This window comes from Lolium perenne, chromosome 4, assembly GCF_019359855.2.
Source record: "Lolium perenne isolate Kyuss_39 chromosome 4, Kyuss_2.0, whole genome shotgun sequence".
NCBI classification, from domain to species: domain Eukaryota; kingdom Viridiplantae; phylum Streptophyta; class Magnoliopsida; order Poales; family Poaceae; genus Lolium; species Lolium perenne.
Window position 1 is genome coordinate 199596792 of NC_067247.2, and position 14737 is coordinate 199611528.

The window sequence follows — 14737 nt, forward strand, 5'->3', positions numbered from 1 at the left end:
TGATTCTTCTTTGGCACGGCGCTCGTGCTCCTCCTCATCGCGATCATGCCAACGATGTCTTCTGGCTTCTCTAGCCAAACGATCTCTTTCATCATCATAGCTGGACCGTCGGCGTTGGTCATACTGACTTACATACTTGTTGAGGAGGTGATCAGAGAGGGGTCGCTGATATCTTATGTTCTTCACTTCTCCCTCTGTGACGTAGCGCTTGCCATCATGATGGAGCCGATCGCGTGGAGCGGCCTCCTCTGTGTCCTTGCTACGAGAGCAGCTGCCCTCGTCTACATCTTTGCCAGAGTGGTGCCCAGGTCCTACCATGTTGATGCTGAACAAGGATCCTGGCTGGCAACCTTCAGGGTAAGTGCATTCTACCATGTTAACGGCGGGGAAGGGCTGGGTGTCGACCTTCATGGCGTACTGGTTGAAAATTAGACGCCCTTTTTCTATCGCCGCTTGGATGTGCTGACGCCATACCCTGCAGTCGTGGGTGGCATGGGAGAGCGAGTTATGCCATTTGCAGTATGGCTTTCCGTTCAGCTCTTGCACCGTGGGGAATTTGAGACCTTCGGGAATCGTCAACTGCTTCTCCTTGAGCAGGAGGTCGAAGATTTGCTCAGTCTTGGTCACGTCAAAATCAAACCCCCGGGGCGGGCCTGGTGGCTTTACCCATTTGCAGGACACAGGGGTTCCCCCCGAGTCCATTCAGCCACTGCTACCTCTTGATCTCCCGCAGAAACTTCGTCTTCCTCTGCATCAACCAGGACTACTGCACGCTTGAATTTGTCCTGGTACAGGTCCGGGTGGCGCTGTTCATATGCTGACAATTTCTGAACCATGTGCGCCAATGAGGGGTAGTCTGCTTGGGAGGCCATGTCCTTGAGCAGTGTTGCGAGGCCCGCTACTGCCAACTCGACTGCTTCCTTTTCAGTTATACGAACTGAATAACATCGGTTCCTAAGATTCCTGAAGCGCTGGATGTATTCTGTCACAGTTTCTCCACGCTTCTGACGTAATTGTGCTAGATCGGCAATGCCGGACTCGGAAGCCTCTGAATGGTACTGCATATGGAACTGCTCTTCCAACTGCTTCCAAGTCCGGATGGAGTCTGGTGGCAACGAGGTGTACCATCCGAAAGCCAATCCCGTGAGGGACTGTGAGAAGAGCCTCAGGCGTAGTTGATCCGACACTGAGGCCGGTCCTAGTTGTGCCAAATATCGGCCTACGTGCTCGATGGAGCTGGACCCATCTGATCCACTGAATTTGGAGAAATCAGGGAGCCGATATTTAGGTGGCAGCGGGATCATCTCGTAGTCGTCGGGGTACGGCTTGGAATAGCCGATTGCCCTCCTCTTCGGCACCATGCCGAACTGATCTCTCAGTATGGTACTGATCTGATCCGCTGTGCTGGCTGCAGGAGTTGAACTCTGAAGATTCGCCGGGGTGGCGTACTTAGCCAGCCATGTTTGCTTTTCCAGCTCTGAGCCAACTGCAGGAGCTGAGCTCTGGAGGTTCGTCGGGGTGGCGTACTTAGTTAGCCATGTCTGCTTCTCAAGATCTGTTGCTGACGTTCCTCCTGTTTTCCCAGAAGTCCCTGATGTTGTGGCCTGGTTTGTGAGCGCCCAGTTACCGCAATCTGGCACATACGTGCACGTGTACCCGTGAGGGATCTCCTTAGGCGCCTCAGGCAAGAACTGGTAGTCACTAGGGTCACCACCGATCTTGTAGACGACGAATGCCGGTGAAGCCGGCACCTCTGGTGCTGCCAACGCAAATGGCAGCGGTGGACGGGACTGGAGTGGCAACTCTCCTTGATGCATCCCGAGAGCTGGTCCTGACGGCGAATACTGGTGCCTCATGATCTCCTGGATCACGCGAAGAGCGACACGCTCCAACGTGTTGACCAGGTTCTCAGAGTGGCGGTGTAGCGAGTGAGCCACCAAGTAGTTGATCTCCTGCCGCAGGGACCTGGTGCGTTCTTCCGATGGGGCAGAGAGGTCTATCCCATCGAGTGCACCAATAGGCGAGAACCCCTTCCACCTGATGCCATGTGAACGGGTTCTGTGGAAAGAGCCGATGAGGTCGGCTTCGAGGATGACTTTGATCTCGTCATACTTCTTCTTGAGCTCGTCGGTCAGATCCTCGTATGTGACTGGCGTGCCGTCCGCCATCTCAGATGTAGATGGCGATGTGGTTGATGTAGACGATTGTCCCACCGGGCGTGCCAGAATGTGTTGACGTCCGAAACCCACCGGCGGGCAGCGACGGGCAACACCGTAGAGCCGGGAACAACCTAGGGCTGCGGCTGGCCGAGGTCCCTCCGAGCGACGGCCCGCAAAGCCTTCTGGTCACACGTCCGATGCTGATTGCAAGGGCGTGCCACCTGACCTATACCTGGTCAGGAAGGTGATAGAGATGCCTCGCTTAGTTTCCTGCATGGCATACACGTAAACATTAAATACGAGCCTCGATCGGCTCTCAGGTTATCCTGTGAATCGGCTCAAGGAGCCGATCCACCCATGATTCGTACGAGGTGCACGAATATATGGTGGTCCTGCTTGATCAAGATAAAGCTAATGAGATCTACGACGATTTAGGGTTTTCACCGCATAATCGGATCATCCTACTCAGGATTGGGCGTCGCGGCCACGCACGGTGATCGTAAACCGATCCTAGATAGGGCCTAAAAACCAACACGAGGTTGATCCCCGGAACATCCTGTCTAGGACTAGCAAACGACACCCTACGTGCCGCTGGATCCTCCAGCCCCTTGTAAGGCCTAACTATTGCAGATATTAAACTAATCCTTGATGAACAAGGAGCAACCGTAATGGATCGGATCTACTAAATAATGATCAAGCGGGGTGCCGCCCCTACACCTAAGATAGGTGTAAGGGCGGCTAGATATGCAAGGGTTGCACTACGATAGCATGTTACGCGAAGAACTATGCTAACCCTAACACATCTATGATAACTACGTTGCTCGCCATCAAAAAAGCTTCAGTACGAGCAACGCATGAACAACGTGGAGCTTCTGCTGCCTAGATCGCAAGATGCGATCTAGGCAGCATGGTGCTTACCGGTAGAAACCCTCGAGATGAAGGAGTTGGCGATGCGCCGAGATTGATTTGTTGGTTGAACGTTGGTTGTTGTTTATTCCATAAACCCTAGATACATATTTATAGTCCAGGGGACTTTCTAACGTGGGAATAATCCCCACCGTGCACGACACAAAGTCTAATTTTTAATCTAAGATGCGATCTAGTATAACTAAAGATACACGGGCGATCTAGCCCAAACTCTTCGTGTAAGGCCGCTTCAGAGATCTTCCACGTGTAATCTTCCAAGCCCATCTCCCTTACGGCCCACCTCCTGATTTGGCCAAAATCTGGTGATAACAGGAAGCCCCAGACACACCCTTCCTTTTACGGTGATGAAGCAATATAAACATCAAAAGAAGAGGCAGAACAAGATCTCCTACTCAGGGACACTTGGTGGACGCCGAGATATAGGTCGCTAGCTGTGCACGGAGATCCTCTTCTCCTTGCTAATCGCCCTGTCACAAGAAAAACAAATTAATTCAGCATTACTTAAATCCGCATTAGCATCGTCCCAATAAGATTGAGGGTAGTGTTATGTTCACTCACTCCTTATCGATGCGCAAATAGATAGTCAGCTGCTTCGATGATTCATTGCCGCACAGGTACCGCGGCGGCACCGAGAGGAAGGAAGTGACATCTCCCAAAGAAACTGTGCCCGGAGTCGGGCTGCTCGTCGGCTCTAATACCGCCTTCACCACGTCAAACAAGTGTTCCCCGGTAAGCTTACGCGGCCCCGGCATCGGCGGGCCGTTCGCCCACATTGTCACCCTATACCGGGGCAAGTTGCACGCCGCCGGCCTGACGCACACGAAGGATACCGCGGTGTCCATGCCGCAAGGGTGGATGTGCAAGGCGAACACTGCGCCATCCGTCCCGTAGCCGATGAGCTGTCGTTTTGGCGAGCCCGGTGCCGGCACCTTCAGATGAACAAATCCGAAGTCCTCGTCGTACGGGAACCTATCCACAGCGGTCAAGTGGGCTTCTCTGAGGTGTAGGATGAACGGTACCTTCGAATCGGCGAATTCGCAGCCGGGGTGCGTGCAGAAGCAATAGCCGTGCGGGCACGCCATCATGTGCTTGTCTTCCTCGTTGTAAGGGATCTCCCTCCCGCACCAGTCGTTGATACACTGGATCGTCGGCTTCAGAGGCTGCTTCTTCGGCACAGGCAACTCCATAGTCTAAGGTCGGATGAGGGATCGGACAGGGGCGCGGGGGGTTGTGGCGGCGGCGCGCGAGCGAGGGGGGAGCAGTGAGAAGCTGAGAACTGAGAAGGGAGATTGATGTTTATGGAGATTGATGTTTCTTTATACGAGTAATAATATAGAGGGCTCTTCTTTTAACGGGAGCCTCTAGACTGGTGGACACATGACCTGTGCTCACTGAAGTGTGGGACCTCACGCATGGGAACCACACGTAAGTGACAGCATCATGGTGTACTCGGGTGATTATTATAATGTATTAGTACTCCATAGTTTCCTATAGATCCAAGGGTAGGAAAGCCAAGTTATCTCATTTACAAGACATTATTTTTTCCATGAAGCCAAGTTAACTCATCAATCAATTGGTATATTTTGGTTATATTCAAACTTTTACTTGAAACTAGTTGGTCATGCCATTCTACTACTCGCCTAAAACTTTTACTGGGTGGGGGGGTGATGCTACCCTGAATTTGTGGGACCCAAAAAAAACTCGGAAATACGAGCTAGCGATGCATCAAAAAGAAACACATTCATCCCCCTCCCCCAGTGATTTGACCTAGATTTGAAATCAAGGCACACGTGATTCAAAAAAGGCAATCTAAAAACATGGAGTATTCATCATTTTGTAGTACATATATCTAGGGAAAATACCAAACATGCCATACCAGTGTTTTAGAGAAGAACCCTCAAGTAGATTGGCACCATGTTGGAGTCCGTCCAGCTAAATTTCCTCCCACATGCATGTGAGATTGGTACCACTACACAAGAACCATGCCAAACTTTTGAATCATGGCCCAATTTTATGTATATATTTGCAACTTTTCATCATGCACGCATGAATACTTTGCAAAATATGTGCATTTTGGGTTGTCGCCCATAAATGTGTTTTTGCTTGTCTGCCACCAATCAAGTTTTCATTCGCGGGGAAACATGCATGACAGATGACCATTTCCAAGGTTTCATGAATTATCTCAATGTGCATCCATATATATACAATTTCTTGGGCTAAATCCGATAAAATGCAAATTTGACACAGTGTGTAGATGAAGTACAGATCAAACAAATAATTTAAAAAATACATGGGTGTGTGGCCTGAATGTGTGGATCGAGCCAAGTACATTTTATATAATAATGGCCAAACACATGCACCCGCACCCTACTCCAAGAAAAAATTAAAACAAGCAGGGTGAGAGCATCGTGAGATTGCTCGACCTAGCTAAATTTTAAAACAAGCCGAATTAATAAGTTATTGTGGGGATTGATAGAAAAGATCGAAACAAAGCATGCATAGTCATATCATTTGTGGTTTACATAATACCTCTATGAACAAGACCAAATAAACATGGCATATATACACTTCTATGTTTAGACAAGAACCCTGCATATTTTTTTGCACCATGTGTTTGAGGCCTCACTTCCCCAGAAGTGTGTGTGAGAGCATTTTGCATGCTACGAGAAAACAATGCCAAACATTTGAATCGCATGACTCATTTTTTGGTAGTGATATATAGGTTTATGGTTTATATATATACAAGGTTTAGTGTTAGGGTCTAGGGGTTTAATATAATTAGGGTTTAGGGTTTATAGAGATTCACATCATCTGTTTCATTTCACATTTGTGATGTACAATACTACATACCTAAGTAAAATCGATCCTTCTTAGTCACTCCAAAATGGAGCTCGTGGCCGGGAGGTTTTTGGAATTTCCATGTTTGAAACCCAATACCACTTCTCTTCATGCTTGACTTCATAATTAAGACAGAGTTTAGGGTTAGGGGTAGATACATGATTTTTCTGGTTTGAATATGTCTAGATCGAGCTTTGTACGTTTATTATCAACTTTTGAATGCTTACTAGATAACATAAGAAGACAATGTGCTTTAGTTTTTCATTTTTCATTTTTTTGAATTTTTATGCCCATATGAATTTTGGTCAAATCCTAGGTTAATTTGACCAAGAGTTAACCAAGTTTAAAAACATGAATATGAAAAAGTAAGCTTGTATCCTTCTTAATCACTCACAAATGAAGCTCTTGTGAGGTTTCTAAAATTTCTATGTTTGAAACCAAAAACCACTTCTCTTCATGCATGCTTGACTTCATAAGATAGAGTTTAGGGTTAATTAGGGGTAGATGCATGATTTTTCTGGTTCGAATATGTCTAGATCTTGTTTATCAACTTGAATGCTTACTATAGGACATAAGATCGAAGACTATGTGCTTTGATTTTTTATGCCCATTTGAATCTTGGTCAAATCCTAGGTTTGACCAAGAGTTAAACAAGTTTTAAACATGAATATGAAAAGGTAAGCCCGTATCCTTCTTAATCACTTCAAAATGAAGCTCTTGGTATTTTTAAAATTTCTATGTTTGAACCCAAAAACCACTTCTCTTCATGCTTGACTTCATAAGAGAGAGTTTAGGGTTAGGGGTAGATACATGATTTTCCTTGTTTGAATATGTCTAGATCGTGTTTATCAACTTGAATGCTTACTCTGTGACATAAGAAGACTATGTGATTTGGTTTTTTAATTTTTTATTCGTTTTTTTGTTTCAAACATGTAAATTTCAAAAACCCTCCCAAGAGCTACATTTTGGGGTGACTAAGAAGGATGGATAGATGCTTATTTTTTCATATTCATGATTTAAACTTGTTTAAACCATGGTCAAACCTAGGATTTGACCAAGATTCAAATGGGCATCAAAATTGAAAAAAAAATCAGCAAAAAGAAAAACCAAAGCAAATAGTTTTCTTATGTTATATAGTAAGCATTAAAGTTGATAAACAAGGTCTAGACATATTCAAACCACACAAATCATGTATCTATACCCCCTAACCCCTAAACTCCGTCTTATGAAGTCAAGCATGAAGAGAAGTGGTTTTGGGTTTCAAACATGGAAATTTCAAAAACCTTCCAAAAGCCCCTTTTCAAATATTTCAAACTTATTCAAATTTGGTTCAAATTTGAAAGACATACAAGTTATAGCACACATATTGCATACATTTTCACACAAACTGCACTAGATGCTAACCCTATAATTTGAGGCCATTTGGATGAGGTCGAAAAAATTCTTGGATTAGAATCATGTTGTTCGAACCCCGTAGTTGGATTTTTTTTGAACCCTTGATCTGTAGAACTGGGCAAAACCCGAGTTTAACCTATTTAATTATAGATTCGTATATCGATTTTTCTACTACCTTTTTATTATTACTATGCAGCACATGGGTGTTTGCCCATCGAGTGAAACTCGGAGGAAGAGGGATCACTCGGAAGGAGAGAAGAAGGGAGAGCATTATGGTGTCTCCCCTTTTTCGGGTGATGATGTTGACTTTTGTGCAGGGTTTGTCAGTGAGCAGGAGGTGCGAGCGAGCGAGCGAGTCGAGCAAGGCCGAGAATGAGGGAGATTTGTTTTTTTGTGAGAGGGACAACCGAAGGATCCAGAAGGACCCACAGACTTCCAATACGCATCCTGATGCGTCTTCTCTTGACAAAGAAGATGGCTAGGAGTTTGCGTACCTATTGCACGTGACTTGTGCTCACTGAAGTGTGGGACCTCAAGCGTGGGCACCACACGTAAGTGACAGACCTGTTGGTGTAAAAACTCGATTGATTATGATAGTGCATTAGAACAAAGTTTCCTATGGATTCAAGGGTAGGAAATCCAAGTTAACTCATTTACGTGTTAAACTTGTCTAAATCTTGGTGAAACCTAGGATTTGACCAAGATTCAAATGGGCAGAAAAATAAAAACACAGAAAAATGAAAAACCAAATCACATCACATAGTCTTCTTATGTCATATAGTAAGCATTAAAGTTGATAAACAAGGTCTAGACATATCAAACCATACAAATCATGTATCTACCCCCTAACCCCTAAACTCCGTCTTATGAAGTCAAGCATGAAGATAAGTGGCTTTGGGTTTCAAACATGGAAATTTCAAAATCCTCCCAAAAGCCCCTTTTCAAATATTTCAAACTTATTCAAATTTGGTTCAAATTTGAAAGACATACAAGTTATAGCACACATAGTGCATACATTTTCACACAAACTGCACTACATGCTAACCCTATAGCTTGAGGCCATTTGGATGAGGTCGAAAAAATTCTTGGATTAGAATCGTGTTGTTCGAACCCCGTAGTTGGATTTTTTTGAACCCTTGATCTGTAGAACTGGGCAAAACCCGAGTTTAGAGTGACTAAGAAGGATACATGCTTCCCTTTTCATTTTCATGTTTTAAACTTGTTTAAATTATCTTGGTCAAACCTAGGATTAGACAAGATTCAAATGGGCATCAAAATTGAAAAAAAAATCAGCAAAAAGAAAAACCAAAGCAAATAGTTTTCTTATGTCATATAGTAAGCATTAAAGTTGATAAACAAGGTCTAGACATATTCAAACCAGACAAATCATGTAGCTATACCCCCTAACCCCTAAACTCTGTCTTATGAAGTCAAGCATGTGAAGAGAAGTGGTTTTGGGTTTCAAACATGGAAATTTCAAAAACCTCCCAAAAGCTTCATTTTAGAGTGACTAAGAAGGATCCATGCTTCCCTTTTCATTTTCAAGTTTTAAACTTGTTTAAATTATCTTGGTCGTCAAACCTAGGATTTGACAATATTCAAATGGGCATCAAAATTGAAAAAAAATCAGAAAAAATAAAAACCAAAGCAAATAGTTTTCGTATGTCATATAGTAAGCATTGAAGTTGATAAACAAGGTCCATACATATTCAAACCACACAAATCATGTATCTATACCCCCTAACCCCTAAATTAATTAACTATGTCTTATGAAGTCAAGCATGTGAAGAGAAGTGGTTTTGGGTTTCAAACATGGAAATTTCAAAAACCTCCCAAAAGCTTCATTTTAGAGTGACTAAGAAGGATCCATGCTTACATTTGCATTTTCATATTTTAAACTTGTTTAAATCATTATCAAACCTAGGATTTGACCAAGATACAAATGGGTGGGCACAAAATTCAAAAAAATCAGAAAAATGAAAAACAAAAGCACATAGTCTTCTTATATATGTCATATCGTAAGCATTCGAGTTGATAAACGAGGTCTAGGTATATCCAAACCAGACAAATCATGTATCTACCCCCCGTCGATCTTATGAAGTCTAGCATGAAGAGAAGTCGTTTTGGGTTTCAAACATGGAAATTTCAAGAACATCCCAAAAGCTTCATTTTAGAGTGACTAAGAAGGATACATGCTTAACTTTTAATTTCCATGTTTTAAACTTGTATAAATCTTGGTTGAACCTAGGATTTCACCAAGATTAAAATATATGGGCATAAAATTCAAAAAAAAAACAGAAAAATGAAAAACCAAAGCACATAGTCTTCTCATGTCTATAGTTAGCATTAAAGTTGATAAACAGGTCTAGACATATTCAAACTAGAAAATCATGTATATATCTACACCCCTAACCCTAAACTCTGTCTTATGAAGTCAAGCATGCATGAAGAGAAGTGGTTTTTTTGTTTCAAACATGGAAATTTCAAAAACCCTCCCAAGAGCTACATTTTGGGGTGACTAAGAAGGATAGATGCTTATTTTTTCATATTCATGATTTAAACTTGTTTAAACCATGGTCAAACCTAGGATTTGACCAAGATTCAAATGGACATCAAAATTGAAAAAAAATCAGCAAAAAGAAAAACCAAAGCAAATAGTTTACTTATGTCATATCGTAAGCATTCGAGTTGATAAACGAGGTCTAGGTATATCCAAACCAGACAAATCGTGTATCTACCCCCTGTCGATCTTATGAAGTCTAGCATGAAGAGATCGAAGTCGTTTTGGGTTTCAAACATGGAAATTTCAAGAACATCCCAAAAGCTTCATTTTAGAGTGACTAAGAAGGATACAGGCTTACCTTTTAATTTTCATGTTTTAAACTTGTTTAAATCTTGGTTAAACCTAGGATTTGACCAAGATTCAAATATATGGGCATAAAATTCAAAAAAAACAGAAAAATGAAAACCAAAGCACATGGTCTTCTTATGTCTATAGTTAGCATTAAAGTTGATAAACAGGGCTTACCTTTTAATTTTCATGTTTTAAACTTGTTTAAATCTTGGTTAAACCTAGGATTTGACCAAGATTCAAATATATGGGCATAAAATTCAAAAAAAAAACAGAAAAATGAAAACACAAGCACATGGTCTTCTTATGTCTATAGTTAGCATTAAAGTTGATAAACAGGGTCTAGACATATTCAAACTAGAAAATCATGTATATATCTACACCCCTAACCCTAAACTCTGTCTTATAAAGTCAAGCATGCATGAAGAGAAGTGATTTTTTTTGTTTCAAACATGGAAATTTCAAAAACCCTCCCAAGAGCTACATTTCGGGGTGACTAAGAAGGATAGATGCTTATTTTTTCATATCCATGATTTAAACTTGTTTAAACCATGGTCAAACCTAGGATTTTACCAAGATTCAAATGGGCATAATTTTTTTAAAAAAATCAGAAAATGAAAAACCAAGGCACATAGTCTTCTTATGTCATATAGTAAGCATTCAATTAAGTTAATAAACAAGGTCTAGACATATATTCAAACCAGGAAAATCATGTATCTACCCCCGAACCCTAGCTAAACTCTGTCTTATGAAGTCAAGCATGCATGAAGAGAAGTGGTTTTGGTTTCAAACGTTTAAGCCAAAAGCCCCTTTTCAAATATTTCAAACTTATTCAAATTTGGTTCAAATTTGAAAGACATACAATTTATAGCACACATAGTGCATACATTTTCACACATACTGCACTAGATACTAACCCTATAGTTTGAGGCCATTTGGATGAGGTCGAAAAAATTCTTGGATTAGAATCGTGTTGTTCGAACCCCGTAGTTGGAATTTTTTTGAACCCTTGATCTGTAGAACTGGGCAAAACCCGAGTTTAACCTATTTAATTATAGATTCGTATATCGATTTTTCTACTACCTTTTTATTATTACTATGCAGCACATGGGTGTTTGCCCGTCGAGTGAAACTCGGAGGAAGAGGGATCACTCGGAAGGAGAGAAGAAGGGAGCGCATTATGGTGTCTCCCCTTTTTCGGGTGATGATGTTGACTTTTGTGCAGGGTTTGTCAGTGAGCAGGAGGTGCGAGCGAGCGAGTCGAGCGAGGCCGAGAATGAGGGAGATTTGTTTTTTTTTGTTAGAGGGACAACCGAAGGATCCAGAAGGACCCACAGACTTCCAATACGCATCCTGATGCGTCTTCTCTTGACAAAGAAGATGGCTGGGAGTTTGCGTACCTATTGCACGTGACTTGTGCTCACTGAAGTGTGGGACCTCAAGCGTGGGCACCACACGTAAGTGACAGACCTGTTGGTGTAAAAACTCGATTGATTATTATAGTGCATTAGAACAAAGTTTCCTATGGATTCAAGGGTAGGAAATCCAAGTTAACTCATTTACGTGTTAAACTTGTCTAAATCTTGGTCAAACCTAGGATTTGACAAAGATTCAAATGGGCAGAAAAATAAAAACACAGAAAAATGAAAAACCAAATCACATAGTCTTCTTATGTCATATAGTAAGCATTAAAGTTGATAAACAAGGTCTAGACATATCAAACCATACAAATCATGTATCTACCCCCTAACCCCTAAACTCCGTCTTATGAAGTCAAGGATGAAGATAAGTGGCTTTGGGTTTCAAACATGGAAATTTCAAAATCCTCCCAAAAGCCCCTTTTCAAATATTTCAAACTTATTCAAATTTGGTTCAAATTTGAAAGACATACAAGTTATAGCACACATAGTGCATACATTTTCACACAAACTGCACTACATGCTAACCCTATAGCTTGAGGCCATTTGGATGAGGTCGAAAAAATTCTTCGATTAGAATCGTGTTGTTCGAACCCCGTAGTTGGATTTTTTTGAACCCTTGATCTGTAGAACTGGGCAAAACCCGAGTTTAGAGTGACTAAGAAGGATACATGCTTCCCTTTTCATTTTCATGTTTTAAACTTGTTTAAATGATCATGGTCAAACCTAGGATTAGACAAGATTCAAATGGGCATCAAAATTGAAAAAAAAAATAGCAAAAAGAAAAACCAAAGCAAATAGTTTTCTTATGTCATATGGTAAGCATTAAAGTTGATAAACAAGGTCTAGACATATTCAAACCAGACAAATCATGTAGCTATACCCCCTAACCCCTAAACTCTGTCTTATGAAGTCAAGCATGTGAAGAGAAGTGGTTTTGGGTTTCAAACATGGAAATTTCAAAAACCTCCCAAAAGCTTCATTTTAGAGTGACTAAGAAGGATCCATGCTTCCCTTTTCATTTTCATGTTTTAAACTTGTTTAAATTATCTTGGTCGTCAAACCTAGGATTTGACAAGATTCAAATGGGCATCAAAATTGAAAAAAAATCAGAAAAAATAAAAACCAAAGCAAATAGTTTTTGTATGTCATATAGTAAGCATTGAAGTTGATAAAAAAGGTCCATACATATTCAAACCACACAAATCATGTATCTATACCCCCTAACCCCTAAATTAATTAACTATGTCTTATGAAGTCAAGCATGTGAAGAGAAGTGGTTTTGGGTTTCAAACATGGAAATTTCAAAAACCTCCCAAAAGCTTCATTTTAGAGTGACTAAGAAGGATCCATGCTTACATTTGCATTTTCATATTTTAAACTTGTTTAAATCATTATCAAACCTAGGATTTGACCAAGATACAAATGGGTGGGCACAAAATTCAAAAAAATCAGAAAAATGAAAAACAAAAGCACATAGTCTTCTTATATATGTCATATCGTAAGCATTCGAGTTGATAAACGAGGTCTAGGTATATCCAAACCAGACAAATCATGTATCTACCCCCCGTCGATCTTATGAAGTCTAGCATGAAGAGAAGTCGTTTTGGGTTTCAAACATGGAAATTTCAAGAACATCCCAAAAGCTTCATTTTAGAGTGACTAAGAAGGATACATGCTTAACTTTTAATTTCCATGTTTTAAACTTGTTTAAATCTTGGTTGAACCTAGGATTTGACCAAGATTCAAATATATGGGCATAAAATTCAAAAAAAAACAGAAAAATGAAAAACCAAAGCACATAGTCTTCTTATGTCTATAGTTAGCATTAAAGTTGATAAACAGGTCTAGACATATTCAAACTAAAAAATCATGTATATATCTACACCCCTAACCCTAAACTCTGTCTTATGAAGTCAAGCATGCATGAAGAGAAGTGGTTTTTTTGTTTCAAACATGGAAATTTCAAAAACCCTCCCAAGAGCTACATTTTGGGGTGACTAAGAAGGATAGATGCTTATTTTTTCATATTCATGATTTAAACTTGTTTAAACCATGGTCAAACCTAGGATTTGACCAAGATTCAAATGGGCATCAAAATTGAAAAAAAATCAGCAAAAAGAAAAACCAAAGCAAATAGTTTACTTATGTCATATCGTAAGCATTCGAGTTGATAAACGAGGTCTAGGTATATCCAAACCAGACAAATCGTGTATCTACCCCCTGTCGATCTTATGAAGTCAGATCGAAGTCGTTTTGGGTTTCAAACATGGAAATTTCAAGAACATCCCAAAAGCTTCATTTTAGATTGACTAAGAAGGATACAGGCTTACCTTTTAATTTTCATGTTTTAAACTTGTTTAAATCTTGGTTAAACCTAGGATTTGACCAAGATTCAAATATATGGGCATAAAATTCAAAAAAAACAGAAAAATGAAAACCAAAGCACATGGTCTTCTTATGTCTATAGTTAGCATTAAAGTTGATAAACAGGGTCTAGACATATTCAAACTAGAAAATCATGTATATATCTACACCCCTAACCCTAAACTCTGTCTTATGAAGTCAAGCATGCATGAAGAGAAGTGATTTTTTTTTGTTTCAAACATGGAAATTTCAAAAACCCTCCCAAGAGCTACATTTCGGGGTGACTAAGAAGGATAGATGCTTATTTTTTCATATCTATGATTTAAACTTGTTTAAACCATGGTCAAACCTAGGATTTTACCAAGATTCAAATGGGCATAATTTTTTAAAAAATCAGAAAATGAAAAACCAAGGCACATAGTCTTCTTATGTCATATAGTAAGCATTCAATTAAGTTGATAAACATGGTCTAGACATATATTCAAACCAGGAAAATCATGTATCTACCCCCGAACCCTAGCTAAACTCTGTCTTATGAAGTCAAGCATGCATGAAGAGAAGTGGTTTTGGTTTCAAACGTTTAAGCCAAAAGCCCCTTTTCAAATATTTCAAACTTATTCAAATTTGGTTCAAATTTGAAAGACATACAATTTATAGCACACATAGTGCATACATTTTCACACATACTGCACTAGATACTAACCCTATAGTTTGAGGCCATTTGGATGAGGTCAAAAAAATTCTTGGATTAGAATCGTGTTGTTCGAACCCCGTAGTTGGAT